This window comes from Dendrobates tinctorius, unplaced genomic scaffold (genome assembly GCF_039654945.1).
Source record: "Dendrobates tinctorius isolate UK_male_01 unplaced genomic scaffold, ASM3965494v1 ptg000151l, whole genome shotgun sequence".
NCBI classification, from domain to species: Eukaryota; Metazoa; Chordata; class Amphibia; order Anura; family Dendrobatidae; genus Dendrobates; species Dendrobates tinctorius.
This window is the reverse complement of record NW_027361818.1, coordinates 6,192,262-6,216,462: the sequence shown is the minus strand read 5'-3', so window position 1 is coordinate 6,216,462 and position 24,201 is coordinate 6,192,262. Positions and strand designations below refer to the sequence as shown.

Here is a 24,201-nt window from a genome sequence, read left to right as displayed (position 1 = left end):
AGTATAGTGCACTGACCTGGATTCCTCAATGTCTGAAAACTGCAACTCCTGGCATGACGAGAGTTGCGATTTCTCAACAGCTACAAGTTGGAGACCCCTGGAATAAAGATGTCCCTGACTTGTGTTATCTCCTCCATTGTTATATACTCGGCTCTGTGTAGATGTATGATATATCACTGCTGACTGCTTTCCGGCTGGTGAGAGATCATCTTGGTGTCCATCACAAAATCAGATATGCTTGGTCAGTTAGTAATTCAGCATTTTGACAATATGTGAATACATTAACCCTAGAACAGAAGTATCTAGTCGTTTAACGATAAAGAACTGTAATGGTAACCTAACACAAGCACAACCATGATATAGCTCTAGTATAACCACGGTATGACGCAGGTACATTCGTAATACAACCCTAGTGTAAGCCTAGAAAAACCATTGTATGGCTCTAATATAACCATTGTAATCTAGGAATCATTTCCTACATCATCACACCATGGAGGATGGAAGGACAGACTGTCACAAATTCTAGTGTGATTCTCATCTGCAATCCTCCATGTTGTGAAGATGAAGGTAATGGTTGATGTATGTCCCAAGTAAAACAGATAATTGTCCCACAATGTTCTAATGCTGACAATTCTACTGAAAGCTGGAATCTGCAACAGGAAATGGGACCAGTAAAGTCAAAGAAGAAATGACGTGGAATTATGGAAATCACAGGATAGATAGACATGGTAATGATAAGCAAATGCTGAAAAAACAAAAAAAAACCAAAAACATGTATTATTCAGTTTTAAGTATGAGCCACGTGCAGAAATCCCGGCACTTCCAGGTTGTCTGAGGAAGGATCTGCCACTGAATGTACAAATTATCAATATCCACTGCTGGCAGCTCCTGTGTAATCACCAACCAATGATGTCCCAGAGGTGCTCGATGGAAGACAAATCTTAATGCAGCGGCCAGGATCGTCCATCTGGCTAATCGGTACTTAGACATGTCCGCTCTTCGTCAGTCCTTACATTGGCTGCCCATTCATTACAGGATCCAATTCAAAGTACTTGTTCTCACCCACAAAACTCTCCACAGTGCGGCACCCCCCTACATCTCCTCCCTCATTTCTGTCTATCGGCCTAACCGACCGCTGCGCTTTGCAAACGACTTTCGACTAACCCTCGCACTAATCCGTACCTCCCACTCCCGACTCCAAGACTTCTCCCGCGCTGCACCAACCCTCTGGAATGTTCTACCCCAAGAAATTAGGACTATCCACAATTTGCATAGTTTTAGGCGCTCCGTCAAAACGCATGTGTTCAGCGTGGCCTATCACGTTCACTAATCAAAGTCATTCTATGTGTAAGTGTGTGTGTGTAGCCCACTCACTATCTCCATCCATCCCTCACTCCCTCAAGACGGCTGGACTTCCATTGTAAATACACACCTGTACTCTGTATCTCCCCCACCTCATTGTAGAGTGTAAGCTCTCACGAGCAGGGGCGGCTTATTGTGCTTTAATTATTGTATTGTTAACGATGTTACTTATGACTTGTGTTTTGAAACTGTTAAACTGTAAAGCGCTGCGGAATATGTTGGCGCTATATAAATAAAGATTATTATTATTATATTATTATTAAGTCTGGAGACTTTGCACATTTAGGCCATGCAGGCTTCTCACAGGTGTACAAGCAAGATGTGGCCTGGCTTTGTCATATTGAAAAACATCTATGTGGACACTTGCAGGTTCTCTCGTGAAGGCTTCTTCATGGTGTTTTGGCATTGCAAAGGTGGTCTGCAAACCAATCTCTGGCTATCTTTGCATCCAAGACAAAAGAGGCACTTATTGCTAAGAAGGATACGTACATCTCCATTACAACCTCCATTGCCATCTTGCTCTGCACTGTGATAGCCTTTGAGAACGATGGCGTGAGGCGAATAGACCCCTGTACCTGGATGTTTGGCCAGTAGCGCAAATGCCTTCTGATGGTTTTTGTAGACACGATTTAGCCTTGGCATGTGACATCTAATTTCAATTGCAGTACAGAACGGATCACTATGCGCCATTCTTTGAATGTGACAAGACCACATGGGGAACACCATCAAGAGGCTTTCAGTAGGAAATCTCCCACCAGTCCTACTCCCGAGATTATGGTGAGGGATAGCACAATGTACGGTAGCCGGACCCCTCTAGGCTAGGTTAGGTAAACTAACAGCTCAGCGCTACATTGATTGTGCAACCAGCGGTACTGTGATTTTTTTTTAACGTGTTCCAGAAGCTGTTTTTCAATACAACCACATCAGACCGCATGTTGCTGGTGCTACTGTGAGCAGTCTACATGGCCTAAATGTACTGCCATGGCTGCAGCATCTACAGACTTGTCTCCCATCAAACACATGAGAGACATCATTGGTCGTTGATATGATTTGTTGACGAACCTTCATCACTCAACCATTAACGACCTCCTTAATGGCATCATTTGCTAAAATGTCTATTGGCCCTGTGTAAAGGTTTTAGGCAGGTGTGGAAAAAAATTTGTAATGTAAGAATTCTTTTAAAAATAGAAATGTTAATATTTTATTTTTATCAACTGACAAAACGCAAAGTAAACGAACATAATAGAAATCTAAAGCACATCAGTATCTCATGACCACCGGTCGCCATCATCATTTCTTCTCGGTACTTGTACTTGCATACATTATTAGAAGGAACTCAGCAGTAGGATGGTCCAAACATCTTGGAGAACCGACCCCAGATTTTCTCCATCATGTAAAACAATCAAGGAGCCATCTGATTGGCTCAAAAATTATTTTATAGCTGGCCAACGACCCAAAACAAACAGCCAATATCATTAACGACTATCTTCAGTGTAAAGAAGAATAATGAGTCCTGGACTTGATGATCCGCCCCCCACAGGGCCCTGATCTCACATCATCCAGTCTGTCTGGGGTCAGGTGAGGAGACAGAAGGATGCGCACAAGCCTCATACACAGAAGATCTGGGGTCAGTTCTTCGAGATGTTTAGAACAACCTCCTGCTGAAATCTTTCAAAAACTTTATGCAAGTGGCCAAGAAAAACTGATGAAGGCAAAGGTTGATCACATCAAATATTAATATTTCTCTTTTGTTCATTCACTTTGCATTTTGTTAATTGGGAAAAATAAACTGTTAACCCTTCTAGTTTTGAAAGCTTTTTACTTTAAACTTCTTGCTTTAAACTATGCACAGTACTGCGCTCATAGAGCTGTAGAATTGTATAGGGACAATTGCACTATTGGGGTCTGTCCACACGTTAAGTATTTGATGAAGAATTTCCTGCACCATTTCTGCATCTTGGCAGGAAGAACAGCAGCATCAAAAATGTGTGTTTTTGCTGCATTTTGGCTGTGTTTTTGACTTGCGTTTCTGGTGCAAAATTTCCCCCACTCATTAAGATATTCTTTTAGCCCTGCCTAAAACTTGTTGCGGAATTTTAGCTTTCAGCAGAATCATCATCTGAAACATAACGGGAGAATGATTTGGCTTATTTGGGACATTCAGCAATCACCAGCTGTATCTGAATCTTGCTCTAGTGTCCTTCTTGTAGGACTTTGTATCCGAGCAATTCCACTGTCAAAACCAGAAAAGGAAGGACAAGCTGCAACGACTTCACAGTAGATGGAATCGCTATTAAGGAGACAAATATAAAGTCCCAGAAGAAGAAAAACAGCACAGGTTGCAGATACAGATGATGGTCGCTGTAAGTCCAAAGTAAACCATTCAACCACAAGGACAAAAAACGTTGATAATTCTGCTGAAAGCATTAATGCACAGTAAGTCGGTAACACAACCCTACTCTAACCATACAATAGCTTTAGTAAGAGATGAGCAAATCTAATTCTGATGGAATTTTTAGCAATTTGCTGAACATAGGGAATTTGAACAATTTACAATTTGCTTTACACCAATCTCCTAAAATGAGCACCAAAACTTTATACACTGCACAAGATCACACCAGCCAAATAAGGACCACACAGGACCTTCTGCAGGGTTCTTCCTAATACCTTGTAACTATGGAGTCGGGAAGGAATTATTCCCCTAATATGGGGAATTGATCATTTGCCTCATGGAGTTTTTGCCTTCTTCTGGATCAACAAATTAGGGTATAGTTTGAACTCAATGAACTTACTTCAACTTTCAACCACTAGACCACGTTCACACGTCCAATATTTGTTCAGTCTTTTACATCAGTACTTGTAAGTCCAAACCAGGAGTGGTTGAAAAATTCAGAAGTGGTGGCGTGTTCCTATTATTCTTCTTCTCTGATTGTTCTACTCCTGGGTTTTGGCTACAAATACTGATGTAAAATACTGACCAAATACTGAGCATGTGAACATGGCCTAAAAAGTGAAATTATGAAACTATCTCATCACATAACATAGCACAGCCAGGCCAAGAGGGACTATGATAGGCAGTATAAAAGCAGAAGCAAGGAAAGCAGCAGCAATTTTTTGGTAAATATGGATAATGACTGAGATAATGTTACAGTTCACAGCTTAATCCATAGAGACAGGGAAAGAAAGCCCTAAAAACTGAAGAAAGTATACAAAATATTGAAAAAGAATAGTGTATGAGGAAAAGAGAATAGTGTTGTATATGTTTTTCAGAACAATTGGTCGGAGTAAATTAATTGAATCTGTTGATTTTGAATTTCTAAAGATTTGCTAATTTCTAGCTATACTACAACCATAAAAGTCACCACAAGCCTAATGTAGGCCTAGATTAAACTTAGGATGAGCCCAGTGTAACTGCCATTGCAGTAAGTGACAGTACAGCTCCGCTATGACCCTAGAATGTTCTGCTAGTGTAGTGTAATGTCATAGTAGTGTAGTGAATCCATTTTAGGTCATGTGTCCTTTTTTTACCATTAGTTTGGCATCTGATTCTCCCGCATACAAAAAAAATTCCAAGCTTCTCCTACCATTAAACATGTAACGAACACACATGAAACACGGATGTCTGAACAGAGCCCAGTACAACTCTTGTTTAACACTAGCACATCTACAACAGCACCAAATAAATCTACGAGGGCTCATCCGGACGTCAGAAAACTATTACGTATTAGGCTACTTTCACACATCCGTTTTCTGGAATCCGGCACGATGCGGCGAAAATGTAAAAAACCTGATCCGGCACCGGATGGCACCGGATCCGGTTTTTTCCTCATTGACTGTCATTATCGCCGCATCGTGCCGGATGGGCATGCGGCATGTCAGGTTTCTGCCGGAGACGGCAAAAATGCGCCGTCCGGCGTCTGCAAAAAACGTTCCCTGTAACGTTTTTTGACAGCGCCGGAACGGTTTTCAGAACAGCGCATGCCCGGACACTTTGTGTTTTAACCCCATAAGTGACTGCCATCTATAGCTAAAATCTCTCTCTCTCTCGTCTCTCTCTCTCTTCTCTCTCTCTCGTCTCTCTCTCGTCCTCCTGATCATCATACCTGTCTGCTCGCCCTCTTTGCGCTCTGGCTCCTTTAAATGTTCACGACACCGTATCCAGCCATACACATACATCCGGTGTCTGCGCTCCACGCCGCATCCGGCAGTACGGCTTTTCACCGCAAGGCGCCGGAACACTAAAGACGGATGTCTGAAAGAAGCCTTAGGGTTTGGAGAGTTTTTGATGAAATTATGCAACTCACCAAAAACTCCTCGTGGGCACACATCTTTATAATCTATGGGGCCGTTCACTTGGCCATATATTTTTGCAGACCGAGTGGTCAGCACTAGTGATGAGCGAGCGTGCCCGGATAAGGTGTTATTGGAGCAAGACATGCAGCCGCGGGGACTCGTTTTATTTTCAAGCAAGTCGACAATACTCGATTAGGACACGAGCATGCTCGGAGAGCGCCTAATCGCTCCTCACTAGTCAGCAGCAAAACATGGAGACGCGTCATGGATCAAACTCGGTAATGCAAGTCATTGGGACTATGTAACAAATCGGATGTCATCTCTGGGTTGTCCGTGTGATAGGAGAAGCTTGATAAATCTCTATCAGTTTGGGTTTTTTTTCTGTAGGAGAAAAACCGATGAAACTCTGAGGGTAAAAACTGGAGAAACACTGATAAAAACGTGAACCAAAACGCCGGTGATAATCGTGCGTTCAAGAAAAATCACTGATGTCTGAATGAGGCCATAGAAATCATGAGATAATCAATGTTGTCTCCGTTAATCTCCTGTCACCGTCTCACCTACCTCATTCTGTCCTTCAGAAATGTCCAGTATGGAGAACATGGCCTATATATAAGAGTGAGAGCCATAGATGCCACCACCAAGGTCTCCTTCCCATACATTATCCTCCGCGGTTATTATCAACTCCCTCTGTCCCTGGCCACTAACATAGAAATGACAAGTAATTAAGAAAACATAATGAGAGCAATTGTACGAAGCAATCAGTGTTCCCATGGTGAACCTTCGAGAGGTGAAGCATCCCTAGCGAATGTCATACAAGCCTACGGGAATGTTCTTTTCCAAAATCCTCCTCAAAAATTGTTTCAGAATTGTTTAGAAAACTTGACTTAATTAGTGATGAGTGTATTTGTTCGGAAAACCATCGCCAAACATAAATGCGACACGAATATGGCACATTCGGTTCCTTGATCGGAAACCCAAGCAAAATTTTCTAAAATCGGTAAAAAAATCGGTAACATTCAGTAGAAGTGCGGGAAAATATTTACGTTGCCACAAAAATATTTCCCCCACTTTAGCAACGATAATGCTGGTGTATCATGAGCGTCTGGCACGTGTATGATGAGGGGAGGAGGTATTCTAGTAAGCACATTGCAGCTAGCCAATCAGGGCGCCGGAAACACCTACAATGTCCTAACACAATGGCTTGTGTCATTGGCTGCTGAAATCACATGTCCCTCTCCATATAAATGGCGGACATCTTGTTTTAGCGCCATTTTGACAATGTAACAGCGGAGAGAAGCTGCTCTTGCCACTGCCGAGACTTCAGCTAGTTAGTTAGGCGGTTGTATATCAGTCAGATAGTGTAGCTAGATAGTGTCCAGTGTGGCTGTAAAATGTACCTTCTTTTTTGGGGGGGCATTATTGAGGTCCACAGACAAAGCCAGCAGGGCACATATCTTACATCTGGAGGCCCCAGATCCTGCCCCGCAATGTGAATACATCATAACACACACACTGCGGGGCAGGATCTGGGGCCTCCACAACACGCAGGCGTGATCGCCTGATGTCAGTTCATGGGCAGCACGCACTGCGGGGTCCCGGGTTCAATTCCCACCAAGGACAACATCTGCAAGGAGTTTGTATGTTCTCCCCGTGTTTGCGTGGGTTTCCTCCGGGTACTCCGGTTTCCTCTGACATTACAAAGACATACTGATAGGGAATTTAGATTGTGAGCCCCATCGGGGACAGTGATGATAATGTGTGCAAACAGTAAAGCGCTGCGGAATATGTTAGCGCTATATAAAGATTATTATATTATTATTAAAGATTTGTATTAATTCTTTTAAAACATATGGAATTTGCTTGCTATGTTTGTAGGGATAAATTTAGATTTGGAACTGCCGTTACTAGCTAGGCCAGTATTTGTTAGCATGTGCATAGTTTAATTCCACAGTCTGGTCACATCGCTTATCAACCCGTTAACCAGTAGTCCGAAAGATCTCTATATCAACTGAAGTGGAATGGTGGAAGTCAGCCTAACAGGGGTTTCTGCAGCAGTGCATCCAGGCTGGGACAGTGGTGGAGGAATTGCTGTACTATCAGGTTGCTGATGCGAGCCATGCAAGGCAAGTGTGTAAGGTTGGCCCGGCGTAGGTCCGCCACCAGGTTTGCACTGTTATCGCACACGGCCTTCCCTGGCTCCAGGTTGAGTGTAGACAGCCATTGCTCAAACTCAGCATGGATAGCTGTCCACAACTCTTGATCTGTATGACTGCGATCTCCAAGGCATATTAATGTAAACACTGCCTGATTACGGTGAGCCCTGGCTGCACAGAATGGAGGTGGGGGAGGGATTCTCTCTGCAGTGTTGGAACGTGTGTTTAATTAAGGTGGAGGGCGCAGGTGGAGGCCATAAAGGAGGTGGAGGAGGCAGAAGCAGTGGAGGAACTGTTACATACAGAGGTTTGTTCCACAAGCCCTGGGGATTCCAAGACTTGGTGTCTAGTGCTTTAGTTCTCCATGCCCTGGTGTGTATTAGTTTAGTTCTCCAACCCCTGTTGTCCACTAGTTTAGTTATCCATCGTATGGTTTGTAATGGTTTAGTTCTACAACCCTAGCTGTTCGTAGTTTAGTTCCCAATGCCTGTTTTCTTTCAGTTTAGTTATCCATCGTATGATGTGTAGTAGTTTAGTGCTACAACCCTAGCTGTTTAATAATTTAGTTCTCCAATCCCTGTTGTCTAGTAGTTTAATTATCCATCTTATGGTGTGTAGTGGTTTTTTTCTCCATCCCCATGCGACCTGCAAGCCTTGGTGATTGCAAGACTTGTGGAGCAGACCCTTCCCCAACTGCCCCTACAACCACCAGAGTCACCCAGTGCCCAGTCATCTAGATGTAACTCCCCTGTCCATGCTTGCTTGTCCAGATGTCATTGTTGAAATGCACCCAGGCAGACAGAATTTTGCAGGGAACGGGTGATGTTGTCTGTGACTTGTTGCTGTAGCGCAGCCACATCTTTCTTAGAGAATGGTGACTGCTGGGCAACTGGTACTGGGGAAACTGGGACGGCTATCAGCTTTTGGAAACAGTCTGTATCCATAAGGTGGAAAGCAGGGCTGTGGAGTCGGAGCTCATTTTGGTGGAGTCGGAGTCGGTATAAAATGGTCCAACTCCGACTCCTAAAATATATAATAAATTGGGTACAGTAGTTCAATGCAGGATGTGCTGAATATTTTTTCATAGGAATTTGGTAAAGTTATGAAATGTCCTATAAATGGCTGTTCTATTCCTGATCTAAGGCTACATTCACACACAGCGTTTTTCCTGCGTTTTTTGAGGATACGTTTGCCAGCTGCAAAAGCAGATCAGCTTTTTAAAAACCGCATCACCTGAAAGGTTTTTGAGCTCATAATGTTTTCAATAGCAAAAGCAGATTAGAAATCTGCTCTATCCATTTATCCATATCTGTCTATCCATATCTTATCTGTACCAAAAAGAATGAAAGCCGGGTAGCACAGAGACTAACACTCCTTTTTTTTAGCACCAGTCAGGTACACCTCATAGCTGCCCAAAAGGACGCCCAGGACAGGCATTGCTCGTCTTCAGTAACACATCAACATCAATTGATAGTTGGAATAAATAGACTGCATTCATCACCACATCTTAAGGTGCAGGCTTTATTTTCAAGTGTACGGGTGTGCAGTATAAGGTTCTGCAGCAGCTGAGGTGTGCAGTATGAGATTCTGCGGAACAGTATGAGGTTCTGCCCCCCCCCCTAGTTTTGATCCTGGCTAAAACCCTAAAACCGTTTCTTATAGATATGGCGAACCCTCAGGTAACCCTAAATGAAGGTCAATGGACACAGGTGGCTAAATTGAAGGAATTGCTTAATCACCTATTTACCGTGACTAAAAAATTACAAGCTGAGGATTTAACTCCTGGCATTTTCATAAGGGAGTGGAAGAACTTGCTATTCTGCCTGTCCCAAAGAGGAGGTTTAATCGCAGATGGCATATCTGCTTCAATGAAACGGAGAGAGACACAGCTATTGGAAAATAAAATTTTTCTGGCAGCTGTTTATGTGGACCCAAGTCATCTTATACTGGCTTGATAAACAGCTTACTAAAGGAAAAGAAGCTCTGACTGAGGTAGCAGTTAGGATGAGTGGCCTACAGGAGGACTGCCAGGCGCAAGAGGACTTGGGTCCTGACAGCGCTACTGCTGCCATATTTTCATCCTCATCAGATGAGGAGTTTGACTTTGACAAGTATTTGGATGACATGGAGCAGGCAAAGCGTTGCTGCAAGGAAAAAGATTTCACTCCGTCTCCTATAGCAGCAGATTGACCATATTTCAGCAAAATGTTTCACTTGCTCTCAAAGAAATAGAAAAATTCAACCGTTCATCAAAACTGACTGTGCATGAGGCAATTCCTTTATACCCGGAAATTGTCAGAGATGTTCCCATGTGGTTACGGCTTTGCCTCCAACCCAAGTTAGTGTAGAGAGGTTGTTCTCTGGCCTCAAAATTATGAGGTCAGATTTGAGGTCATCTATGAAGGAGGATCTGATGGAGGCAATTCTATTTCTTAGGACAAATTCATAGACTGCACAAAGGTTATTTAGTATGTTTTTGTTGAAAACTGTTTTTTGCCACTTATATAGTTTATTACATAGTGTTATATATATATACTATATATATATATATATATATATGTAATCGATATTATACAGTGTATTACATATTTACAATTTATTACAGTTTTTTTATGTTCTAAAGTTGTATTCCAATAAATATATTATATTCTATCTAAATGTCTTGATTATTGTATCATAAAAATGATTAAATGTCTGATGTTCACATTGTACTACAATTAATTTTTCACTTAAATATAAGCAATATATGTGGGAGTCGGAGTCGTGGAGTCGGAGTAAGGGAAATTAAGGAGTCGGAGTCGCAGGTTTGGCTTACCGACTCCACAGCCCTGGTGGAAAGGCTGCATTTCTGTGGCCAACAGATTGGAGTGGCCATAATAATCACAGATATCACAGGCCGTGAGTCCTACAGAAACAAGCGCTGTGATCTTTGTAGCGAATAGCTCCCATCTGGCCCCTATCATCCAGACAATGACACGATTGGGCCACGAATCATCCGAGGAGGCTGCAGGCTGTTCACAATAATTAGTTCTCAGAAAAGTAACAGTGAGCGCACGGCTTATTCACGCCCAGATTAGAACACATGAAATATGTGCATATCATGCCCACAATAACTCTACACGCCTCACTGCCAACAACAATCCTGGTTTTAACCCAATAAACACAGGCAAGTCGCACGCCATTCTTCTGTTGAGGTTCACACAATCAGGGTCTTCCATGCCCTCTCTCTCAGATTAGCAATCATATGCCTAAAAACACATCTGTTTACGGTGGTTTATCACGCTTCCTAATCATGCACGCTTTATCTACCCTCCATTTCCTCAAGATGGTTGGACCATCATTGTAAATAAGCACCCGTAGTTTGTGTCACCCCCACCTCATTGTAGATTGGAGCAGGGTCGTCATTATTTTATTGTTTGATTATCTTAAACTTGGTAACTTTTGACTCTTTTATATAAACTGCTGACTCACAAAGCTATGCGGAATGTGTTTTTGATTTATAAATAAAGGTTATTATTATTAGTAGATTGCAGATGGTGAAATTCAAGCTGCTAACTGTGCCATGTGTAGGAGTAAAAAATCTTTTACGTGAGCACAACTGCACAATCGAGGGTTTGCTGCTGTGCTGTCATGATCTCCACTCTGTTCCTGTCTGTTACTTTGTGTAGGGGTTGTGCTGGGTGTGTGCGGCATCATCTGTGTTCACTTTCCTTGATTAGTCTTCTACTTAACCCCTTCCTTACCGATGACGGAATAGTACGCCATCGGTAAGGATCCCCAGCTTTGAGGTGGGCTCCGGCGGGGAGCCCACCTCAAAGCCGTGACATATCAGCTGTTATGAACAGCTGACATGTGCCCGCAACAGGCGCGAGCGGAATCGCCATCCACCCGTGCCTATTAACTAGTTAAATCCCGCTGTCAAAGCTGACAGCGGGGATTTAACCAGAGGGCCTGTCACACTAAGCGATATCGCTAGCAATATCGCTATAACTTCACTGGTTTTTGTGACGTAGCTGCGATACTGCTAGCGATATCGCTATGTCTGATACTTACCTCCGACCGCTCCCCCGCTGGTTATCGCTGATCGCGCGAGAACGTCCTGGGCCATTTCTCGTTGTCAGCTTCCTGCTGTGACGACGAGCGATGCGTGGACTGCGATGTCGCTGGTGAGATCTGCCTGTGTGGCAGCTCACTAGCGACCACTTAGCGATGTACCAGCGATCCTGACCGCGTCATATCGCTGGTCGGGATCGCTGGTACATCGCTAAGTGTGACAGTACCTTAGCACTTCCAGCCGCTGGGACGGAACTGAGCTCATCGCCGACCCCCGTCACGTGATCGGGGGTCGGCGATGCATTGCCCCGACAACCAGAGGTCTCAGAGACCTCTATTGTTGTTGCAGGCACATTGCTTTGAGCGCCGCCAGATGGCCAGCGCTCAAAGCAATGCAGTAAATCTGCTACATATGGGCGATCTGCTCATCGCCCATATGTAGCAGAGCCAATCGAGTTGCGCATGCTTCTAGTCTCCAATGGAGGCTATTGAAGCATGCCAAAAGTAAAAAAAATGTTTAAAAATAAAAAAACCTAAATGTTCAAATCACCTCTCTTTCGCCCCAATCAAAACAAAACAATAAAAAAAAAAATCACACATACACATATTAGGTATCGCCGAGTTCAGAATCGCCCGATCTATCAATAAAAAAAAAAGCATTAACCCGACCGCTAAACGGCATAGCAAGAAAAAAAATAGCCAGAACTACGTTTTTTTGGTCGCCACGACATTGCATTAAAATACAAGAACGGTCGATCAAAAGATCATATCTGCACAAAGTGGTATCATTAAAAACGTCAGCTCGGTCCGCAAAAAATAAGCCGGCACCGAACCACAGATCATGAAAAATGAAGACGCTACGGGTCTCAGAAAATTGAGCAATTTTTTTTTTTTAGCAAAATTTGGAATTTTTTTTCACCACTTAGATAAAAAAGAACCTAGACATGTTTGGTGTCTGTGAACTCGTAATGACCTGGAGAATCATAATGGCAGGTTAGTTTTAGCATTTAGTGAACATAGCAAAAAAGCCAAGCAAAAAACAAGTGCGGGATTGCACTTTTTTTGCAATTTCACCACACTTGGAATTTTTTTCCCGTTTTCGAGTACACATAGTAAAACTAATAGTGTCGTTCAAAATTACAACTCGTCTCGCAAAAAATAAGCCCTCACATGCCCATATTGACTGAAAAATAAAAAAGTTATGGCTCTGGAAAGAAGGGGAGCGAAAAACAAAAACGAAAAAAGCTCCGGGAGTTAAGAGGTTAAGCATGCTAGCTCCTTCACTCGGTGTCAATCGTACACTTGCTGTTGCGTGTGTAAGTCTGATCACTCTGTGCTCTGCGCCTGACTTTATTCCCTTCTCGGACTTAGACTATTTGCTTGTGACTTGACTTCTCTTTTGCCTGCTCCATGTAAACTATATTGCCTTACTGGTTTTCCTGACCCCGGCTCGTGAATTGGATTTCATCTCTGACTATCCCTTGTTGCTCTGCGTCATTTCCTGAACCTGAACTCGGATCGTTTGACCTCCCTTTACTTATCCAGTAATAGTATTACATTACTATCTGTTATAGTAGTCTTTCTCTCCATTTTTCGGACTTATTATTACTATAGTGACTCACGTCACACTGACACAGGGTAGAGTAGGGTGAACATAAGCTGCTGGACTGTGAGAGAGGTGCAGGCGGAGATGTTACGGTGGATTGAGAAAGATGGGGTGTTCTTGGTATGTAAGATGAGTCAAAAACAGCAAGCATGTCCAATTCCGTATCAGCTGAAAGGCTCTCAGTCACCCCAACTGTAGGGGGTTAACAAGTGGAGGTTCTTCGGCTGGAGACCTGTATAACAACACTTGCCATGGTGAGGGAGGAAGAATCAGAAGATGCAGTTGATGTGGTGGACGGTGGTTGGCGAGACCCGCTAGTCTGCATTTTAGCACAGTGACAGTCCCAGATTAACGCATGTCGATCATGTACAGTATGTGGCAGGTCATGCATGTTGTACTGAAATTATTATTTTTGTTTTTACTCAACTAGGTTTGTTTTTAAAAAAGTTGACAGATAACATGATTTTTTTAGAAAAAAAGACCCTAGATAGGCAACTTCAGAACCACGAATACTGCTGTCCACTGCCAGAGTTGGGACTCAGGATGCATTGGTTGTCGTGGTTGCATAACTATGTAACCTCTTCATCTTCCTCCTTCTCTGCTGAGCTACTCAGTTGCATGCCTCTGGGTTTACACCAAGTGTGATCTACTACCTCATCGTCATCCTCTGCATTCTCCCACTCCTCACAGAGTCACCCTCCTCCTCTTCCTGCCTTGAAAGCACGGTACACTCCGCGCACGCCTCAAGTATCTGAGTCTCATCACAAATGGCTCACCTTCACCCAACGGGGTTAACAGGCTTGGACTGGCCCACAGGAGAATCCTCCGGTGGGACCCTCTGTAAGTGGGTCACCATCCTCTTACATCAGCAGTACTTGGCACAATATCTCTATGTAGACAGAGGCGGCATCTTATTAATTTATCAATATACCCAGTTCATTGTTATATAAATTTGTGATTGTCACATTTTCATGTATTTGAAAAGTGGGCCCCTAGCACTGGTTACTGGTGGGCCCTTGGCCCCCTAGTTCAACACTGGGGGTTAATATCTTTTGAAGAGGGTTTGGTTTATGCTCGGACCAAACTTCGTCCGGTCATAAATCAAAGTGAGAAAAAATTTGGCCATCGGTACAATGATTCCCTCCTCTTGACTCTGAATCTTTATTGTACACATCCTATGCCTAAGGCATACGATGTGTGAAGAGATCTGCAGACTCAGCCATCTGTGGTTCCCAACAGTTAGTTGGGCTCTTGGAGAGCTGTGATGTGGGGGAAAAAAGGGTAATTGGGGTGCAACCACTGAGGACTGTACTGTGTGTGATGTTAAGGAGGAGGAAGAGGAGCAGATGCCACTTGATGCAGCACTTGCCATCTACTGGAGCACATGTTTTTTGTGACCCTCATCTACAAAGTGTACCGTTGTAGGGCTGCCAATGAAACGGAGCGGAGTTGCCCGTCCAGTAATAGAAGTTGTAAAAATGCTGCACAAATTCAGACTGCAGCAAAACAAACCGACTTCTCATCCCTCATATCATGCCTCTCACAACCCTACAGCTATTTAGTACTTTCAATTCTTTCCTGTGTCCACCAGCTCTCCTTCCCTCTCATCTCAGCCGAATACTTAGCCTCACCACCTGTGAACTTCACACAATAACGTCCCACCTCATTCCAAACTTTACCACAGTCTTCATCACAAGTCTAACCCACTTCTTCAACCTGTCACTAACAACTGGTGTCTTCCATACTGATTGAAACACACCTTGATCACACCCATCCTCAAAAAGCCCACCCTTGACACATCCTCTGTGTCTACCTATCGCCCCTTATCATTTCTCCCTTATGCCTCTAAACTACTGGAACACATCCATTTTGAACTGTCCTCCCACCTCTCCTCTTGCTCCCTATTTGACCGCTTACAATCTGGCTTCAGACCGCATCATTCCACTGAAACTGCCCTGACTAAAATGACGACCTACTAACCGCTAAATGAAAGCGACGCGAGTTTGTCCTCCTCCTTGTATGTTTTTGACACAGTGGATCATTCCTTTTACTACAGACTTCATTATCTGTTGACATTATAGACCTTGTCCTTTGTTGGATCTCCTCATACCTGACAGGACTTTCAGTGTCTCCCACTCACACACCACCTCCTCATTTCATCCCCTATGTGTCAGTGTCCACGAAGGTTCAGTTGTAGGACCAGGAACTACGCGTGGGCTCCATCCCTCTTAAAGAGACCACCCGCATCAACCTAAGGTATTCCCAACCTATAGCTGGGCGACACCTTCTATTTAAGGCTTCTCCTCTAATATGGAAGTGCCTGAGCTACGTTGTTAGTTTGCCTTGCATGCTTCCTAGTTGTCAGGTTCCCCAGGTCTGCCTATCTAACCTGTACCTGTCTGTTCTTACCTGTCTGGGCTCTTCTGTCCATGAGCTGGTCCAGATCACACCTTAAAGAACCCATCTGTCTAACACCTGGTTGACATTTTAGAAAGTCACTAAAGAGTAAATTGAGGACCAGCGTTTATATTCTATCGACAGTCCAGAAGTAGTTAATGTGACAATAAAGCGTCATTCTGGGAACTTATGAACAGTTCTTAATTATGACAGACATATTAATCCTTTGTTCGGTAAGTCAAGGGACATGAGCCATTTTTTCATGTGAGACTGTCCGATGACCCTTCTTGCATGTTAATTTGTGGAAAGCCTGCTGAACATGGATTGCATCAGGCCCCTGCGGTGTACAAGTCTTCACCACTTGGAGGACAATTATGCAGACTAATTGAACAATGAGGGAATAGCCATGACTTCTTCCTCCCCAATTTTGTGGGACACAATGCCCTGAAATGGGAGCTGTGGGATATAAAAGGGGCGTACTCCTGTCACCGGGGTGACTCTGCACATCAGCCCTGGGCAAAGGTTACACCTGGTGGAATACAGATCCGCCCATCACAGAGCCCGCAGTCATTTGGATAACCCAGGTTGGGACAATCAGATCATCTGGCCATATACCTTACAGTGCGTGGTCAGAATCCTAAGCTTGTCGCTAGCTTCTCTCTGTGGGTGCCTGCAAAAAACGGGGGTCTACTGGTTGGGGTAGTTTGTCCTGGATATCCCAAAGTCGCAGAAGTTCTAATCCCCAGCGTACCAACGGAATGGTGAGACTATCATGTGCATCATCTTCTGTCTTTGATGGGAATAGATGCTTATGCCTGTTGGTGACCCAATAAATTCTTATAGGAGTTTGGTACCCTTACCTTGTGCTGTCTGAGTAGCGTGCTGACCATGGGAAAATACCCAGCCCATGCGGTCTTTCAGCTGACGAGATAACCCACTGAACCTCGTCTCTCCACAATTAAGACTTAAAGATTGTATATTAGATGCAGAAGGGCTGAGGAACAAGTATGAAGTGATTGCTCCCACACTCCGTCGTGAGTTTTGATTAGCTTCTTCAGGGTGTGCCGAGAAGGGAGAGATCCCTCACTCTCACATATGAATGTAACTACCTGAAAATACAGATATCACATATAACAGGTGCCTGATATCATCAGAATTTTCAAGTAATTTAATTCTCTCACATACAAGGAATCTCTCCCTCCTGTGCCTCACCACTCCCTGATGAAGCTATGTGCAACGTGCATCTGAGTGAACGGATGTCATAATTTCCATACCACAATCGGATTTGTATTCTTTGCAATCAACACTGCTAATATGAAAATCCTCATTTATTACAATTACATTTTTTTTTATATGTGTGCCACTATCTCACATTTTTCCAGGGTAGTATTGCCCACTTATGCATTTCTTTTACAAAAAGTAAACCATAAGTTTTTCATTAGTCCCCATATAGAGCCGAGTAACTGGGCTGTGTCGAGGCCATTTCAGCTCTCATCCAATGGCAAGGAGAAAAAGTCTAAAGAGTCCAGATTCCCCGTAATGATCTCAATCCTTCTCGTTACACTGTGTCTGGAAAAAGGCACATTCTCAAATGATTTTTTCCTCCATCATATTAGCACTGCACAGTCCACCAAACACCCTTTCATAAGCTCCCCGATTAATGTGGGAGATCACAGTCTTGACTGCTCCATTCCTGAATGTGCATCCCGGATAGCAAGGTATCAGCTGCCAGCACTAGCTCTGCATCAAGTTGTCGGAATTCTCTGCATCTTTAGCCACGGAGCAGCGATTCCAATTGTAATCCTTAAAAATACAGCGATCCGAAGTCTACAAACCAAGCACTTGGATACATCAATGCCTTATAGTTATAAACTCTACAGTTCTGTATCAACCTTTTTATAACGGGGGCTGACCTTTTTGAGGGGTGCCTTTTGTAGACCATTTATAGTTTGTGTGTGTGTACCCAAGTACGTGAAGGTGTGTACTGTAGGCGGGCATGTACATTTGTCAACTATTATTATTTTTCTGTTCTTCTTCAGACACTTGAACATTATAACTAATAGTTATTTTGTGTGCAGGGTATAAAATTAGTTAAGTTCCCACGATGGGTTTCTGACACTGAGTAATTCCACAGTGCAATAATTGCTGCATCTTACAGTTACAGTAAAATGGATGGAATTTATAAAAATATCCCGCCCGCAGTTTTTTTTTTTTTTTACAGTGTATAAACTGATCTGCGGCTGATCACTGAGATTTGTGTGTGAATTTTCCTCAAAAAAAATTATATTAGATGCAGAAAATCACATTTAATCCACTGTATGGATAGAATTTTTTCAAAGCCAAATATCAGAAAGTATCAAAAACTAAGCAGCTTCATTTAAAAGATGACATTCAAAGAAAAAAAAAAAAAAAACGCAGCGTCAACTACACGATAAAAACAAATAATCTAATTGAACGGAAACATCCAAACTTCACCGGATTCTCATCGTGGGAAAGTAACCTTATTCAAATGTATTATTTCCAAATTACCTCAAGCGTGCTGGACTGGGAATGTCAAAAGGTCTCGATGTGGCCGCGGGACCTTTACAACTCCCCGATGTGGCCGCGGGACCTTTACAACTCCCCGATGTGGCCGCGGGACATTTACAACTCCCCGATGTGGCCGCGGGACCTTTACAACTCCCCGATGTGGCCGCGGGTCCTTTACAACTCCCCGATGTGGCCGCGGGTCCTTTACAACGCCTCGATGTGGCCGCGGGTCCTTTACAACGCCTCGATGTGGCCGCGGGACCTTTACAACGCCCCAATGTGGCCGCGGGACCTTTACAATGCCTCAATGTGGCCGCGGGACCTTTACAACGCCCCAATGTGGCCGCGGGACCTTTACAACGCCCCAATGTGGCCGCGGGACCTTTACAACGCCCCAATGTGGCCGCGGGACCTTTACAACGCCCCAATGTGGCCGCGGGACCTTTACAACGCCCCAATGTGGCCGCGGGACCTTTACAACGCCCCAATGTGGCCGCGGGACCTTTACAACGCCCCAATGTGGCCACGGGACCTTTACAACGCCCCAATGTGGCCGCGGGACCTTTACAACGCCCCAATGTGGCCGCGGGACCTGTACAACGCCCCAATGTGGCCGCGGGACCTGTACAACGCCCCAATGTGGCCGCGGGACCTTTACAATGCCCCGATGAAGCCACGGGACCTTTACAATGCCCCGATGAAGCCACGGGACCTTACAATGCCCCGATGAGGCGGCGGGACCTTACCATGCCACGATGTGGCCGTAGGACCTTACAACACCCCGAAGTGGTCAGGTCCTTGAAAAATAAAATGTAAAATATAGGAGGAATCATGCTTTATGTGGATAATTGATCCCACTCCCTCCCGCTGACTAGCGAAATGTTTACAAGGCAATATGCTAATTTGGGTGGATTACTAAATCTTGAAATGTAGCCGTCTATGCTGCAGGGTATGAAGATTTTCATGATTCAACAATTCTGTTATGCCGATACAGGTCATCAGATTGCCTGAGAAAAAGATGAAGACGTGACAACGATGTTTTATTAAAAAATTATTTCTTTACTCTAAAAAGAATCATTCTTTATGAACGATAACCACTTTGATATTTAAATAAGTGATTTAGCGATCGAGAAAGATTGAAGAGTCCGATACTGGTAATACTGGTGATACTGATAATCTGGTTAAAACCAGTTTATTTACATAATAGATAAGATGTTCAATTCTTTAACCCCATCGCGACCATGGGTTTTTCCATTTTTGCGTTTCTGTTTTTCGCTCCTCTTCTTCCCAGAGCCATAGCTTTTTTATTTTTCCTTATGGCCGTGTGAGGGCTTGTTTTTTTGTGGGACGAGTTGTACTTTTGAACGACACCATGTCGTGTACTGGAAAACAGGAAAGAAAAATTTCAAGTGCGGTGAAACTGCAAAAAAAAGTGCACTCCCACAGTTGTTTTTTTGTTTTGCTATTTTACCATGTTCACTAAATGCTAAAACTGACCTGCCATTATGATTCTCCGGGTCATTACGAGTTCACAGAGACCAAACATGACTAGGTTCTTTTTTATTTAAGTGGTGAATAAAAAAATCCCAAAATTCCCCCCCCAAAAAAAAAAAAAAATAATCATTTTCCCAAGATCCACAGAGTCTCCATTTTTTGTGATCGGGGCTGGGTGAGGGCTCAATTTTTGTGCACTGTGCTGATGTTTTCATTTTGGTTTAGACACGATGTGTTGATCTCCTGTTATTGCATTTTAATGCAATGTTGCGGCGACCACAAAAACGCAATTCTGGTGTTTTGACTTTTTTTTTTATTTCTCGTTACGCCTTTTACCGATCGGATTAATTCTTTTCATATCTTGATAGATTGGGCGTTTCTGAACGCAGCGGTACTAAATATGTCTATCTCTTTTCTTTATTGTTTTAGTCTGAATGGGGTGACTTGAACTTTTATAGTTTAATTTTTTTAAATATTTTTAAAACCTTTTTTTTTTTTTACGTTTCTACTTTTCACTTGCTTCAATAGAGATTGACGGCAGCAATTAACAGGATAACAGCCATGGGTGGATCACGATTCCACCCGCGGCTGTTAGGGGCACATGTCAGCTGATCATATCAGCTGACATGTGCCTGCAAAGTTTCAGGCTCACTGCCAGAGCCTGCAGCAAACAGGTGGAACCCACTTTAAACGTAACTATACATCTAAGGTGGGAAAGGGGTTGAAGAGGACCTTTCATCAAAGATTTGATGCTGTACTGGACACACAAAGATATATTGGCTGCAGAGCGGAATAAAACTTCCCCCCCCCCAAATTTCGTCTCTCTGTTGCAGAGATATTAGCAAAGTATTTGGCACCTAATAAGTTTACTTTTGATAATTCCAGGTGGGATTTAACAGACTGTTTTCACTGGGGGTGTATACTTCTTCCCTGTATGATGCTCACCAATCAAAAGCAGGCAGCAACACATGAATAAAAGACAAACACACCCCCACCATAGCTCAGGGTTCTCAGTGAGTGAGATGTGATGATAAAGCCCTGATCTCCTGGTCTCACCACCTGCATAATTAGACAGTAAAGATAACTATCACCTTTCAGATAAAGTCCATGTGAGGGGGGGGGGGGAGACAGGAGAGCTGAGTTTAGCTGCGTCATATTACAAAACCTTTTTTTTATCTGGTCTCCTCCTCTCATAGTACCGTCAGATCTGCAGTACTTCCCTCTCCCCCACCCTGCCTGTCCACAGGTCATAATCAAACTAATGTATATAGTTCGCACAGCAACTTGTAATCTCGCTGTAGTCAAATCAGAGCAGGATGTCATTAAACCTCACACAGGAGTAGCCCAGATCAGGCAAGCAAGAATACAAGTTGCTGTAAGAATAGACATTAGTCCGGCGTCACACTACCGTTTGACATAGCCGAGTGCTATACAAAAAAACATCACATAGCACTCTGCCCAGTGTTATTCAATGGGGCAAATCACATCTGCGATTATTTTCTAATGCCGAAACGGCATAGTTGCAGCATGAGTGAAACATCGGACTACACTCAGATGTCATCTCAGTAAAGTCCTATATATGGAGTGTCAGGCCATGGATGAGATGGATAAACTACTTTGTCCCCTCTGTACGTGGGCTGTGATTCACTCATGAGAGAGAATCAGAGCACAATAGCATAACACTCTGCTATCGCAGTTGATGCTCTTGCATCGGATGTCATATGCTAAAGTGATTCCTGCCTTTTCTTTTCTATGTTTTTATTGAAATTTTTCAGAATTACATAGCATATCAAACTATTGTGCAACTTACAATCTTCATTTTCAGAAGTTAAACAGAAAACATTAAATATGCATCATGACGTGATTCTTGCCTTAGGTCGATTATGACTCATCTCTGGACAAGTAGTGGAAGAGAGGGGCAGTACAGCAGAGCTGACAGTGCTGTGAAAGGAAGAGAGCTGATAGAAGTATTTGTAATGGGACATATCTAACCTCAGCTGTGCCGCAGCTCCACAACAGAGATCTTATCTGAAAGGTGTTAATCATCTGGGCTTTCTAATCATGTGGGCAGTTAGACCAGGAGATCAGAGCTGTCAGTCATACATCTCACACATTGAGACATATGCTCTATGCTGTTTAACCAAAGTGATAGTATGACAACTCGTGTGTGGGAAGTGGAAATTACATAAACTACCGTATATACTCGCGTATAAGCCGAGATTTTCACACACACGGCTTATACACGAGTCATATACCGGGGGGTGGGCGGGAGTGGGGGAGCGGGGGTGTCAGAGACCATACTCAGCCCTCCTGGCATGTCTCTGAAGCCCCTGATTCCCCCTCGGTCGTCTTCTTCCTGCATTCAGCGGTTACGTGGTACCGCTCATTAAACTCATGAATATGCGCATATTCATGAGTGTAATGAGCGGTACCACGTGACTGCTGAACACAGGAAGAAGACGACCGAGGGAGAAGCAGGGCCTGCAGAGAACACCGTGCGCCAGGAGGGGGTGAGTATGACGGGGCAGAGCAATACTCACCTGTCCCTGTTCCATCGCCGTGCACCTCTCTGTCTCCGGGTCCTCCTGCTGTGACATTCAGGTCAGAGGGCACGATGAAGTAGTCAGTGTGCGCCCTCTGCTGAACGTCACTGCAGAGACTTGGGAGACACAGCGGAGGAAGGCGATGGAGCCGGGACCGGTAAATATCGCCAGTGCCGGCTCAGGACACTGGTACCTGGCCCCCAGCGACGGAGAGGTGAGTATGTCATCATTTTTTTTTTTTTTTTTTAATTGCAGTGGCAGCAGCATATGGGGGGTATTTATGGAGCATCATTAACCCTTGTGCAGCAGCATATGGGGGGTATTTATGGAGCATCATTAACCCTTGTGCAGCAGCATATGGGGGGTATTTATGGAGCACCTTATGGGGCAGCATTAACTCTTGTGCAGCAACATATGGGGGGTATTTATGGAGCATATTATAGGGCAGCATTAACCCTTGTGCAGCAGCATATGGGGGGTATTTATGGAGCATCTTACAGGGCAACATTAACCTTTGTTCAGCAGCATATGTGGGGTATTTATGGAGCATCTTATGGGGCAGCATTAACCCTTGTGCAGCAGCATAAGGGGGTATTTATGGAGCATCATTAACCCTTGTGCATCAGCATATGGGGGTATTTATGGAGCATCTTATGGGGCAGCATTAACCCTTGTGCAGCAGCATAAGGGGGTATTTATGGAGTATCTTATGGGGCAGTATATGGGGGTATTTATGGAGCATCATTAACCCTTGTGCATCAGCATATGGGGGGTATTTATGGAGCAGCATTAACCCTTGTGCAGCAGCATATGGCGGTATTTATGGAGTATCTTATGGGGCAGCATATGGGGGGTATTTATGGAGCATCATTAACCCTTGTGCAACAGCATATGGGGGGTATTTATGGAGCATCTTATGGGGCAGCATTAACCCTTGTGCAGCAGCATATGGCGGTATTTATGGAGTATCTTATGGGGCAGCATATGGGGGGTATTTATGGAGCATCATTAACCCTTGTGCAACAGCATATGGGGGGTATTTATGGAGCATATTATGGGTCAGCACTAACCCTTGTGCAGCAGCATATGGGGGTATTTATGGAGCATCTTATGGGGCAGCATTAACCCTTGTGCAGCAGCATATGGCGGTATTTATGGAGTATCTTATGGGGCAGCATATGGGGGTATTTATGGAGCATCATTAACCCTTGTGCAACAGCATATGGGGGGTATTTATGGAGCATATTATGGGTCAGCACTAACCCTTGTGCAGCAGCATATGGGGGTATTTATGGAGTATCTTATGGGGCAGCATATGGGGGGTATTTATGGGGCATCATTAACCCTTGTGCATTAGCATATGGGGGTATTTATGGAGTATCTTATGGGGCAGCATTATCCCTTGTGCAGCAGCATATGGGGGGTATTTATGGAGCATCATTAACCCTTGTGCAACAGCATATGGGGGTATTTATGGAGCATCTTATGGGGCAGCATTAACCCTTGTGCAGCAGCATATGGGGGTATTTATGGAGTATCTTATGGGGCAGCATATGGGGGGTATTTATGGAGCATCATTAACCCTTGTGCAGCAGCATATGGGGGGTATTTATGGAGCATCTTATGGGTCAGCACAAACCCTTGTGCAGCAGCATATGGGGGTATTTATGGAGTTTCTTATGGGGCAGCATATGGGGGGCATTTATGGAGCATCATTAACCCTTGTGCATCAGCATATGGGGGGTATTAATGGAGCATCATTAACCCT

At 43.9% G+C, this 24,201-nt stretch overlaps 1 protein-coding gene across 4 annotated transcripts in view; it reads right to left on the bottom strand.

The window, feature by feature from the left end:
* Nucleotides 1–24,201, bottom strand: part of LOC141050193 (extracellular calcium-sensing receptor-like) — a 49,927-nt gene that overhangs the window by 11,403 nt on the left and 14,323 nt on the right. Inside the window, exon 1 of one of the 4 annotated variants that reach the window (XM_073547030.1) lies at nt 17–2,363. The exons of the other annotated variants lie outside the window; for them this stretch is intronic. The gene's annotated coding sequence lies outside the window, so the exon portion shown is untranslated. Of the gene's footprint in view, nt 1–16; nt 2,364–24,201 lie in introns of those variants that run through there. 4 annotated transcript variants of the gene reach the window in all.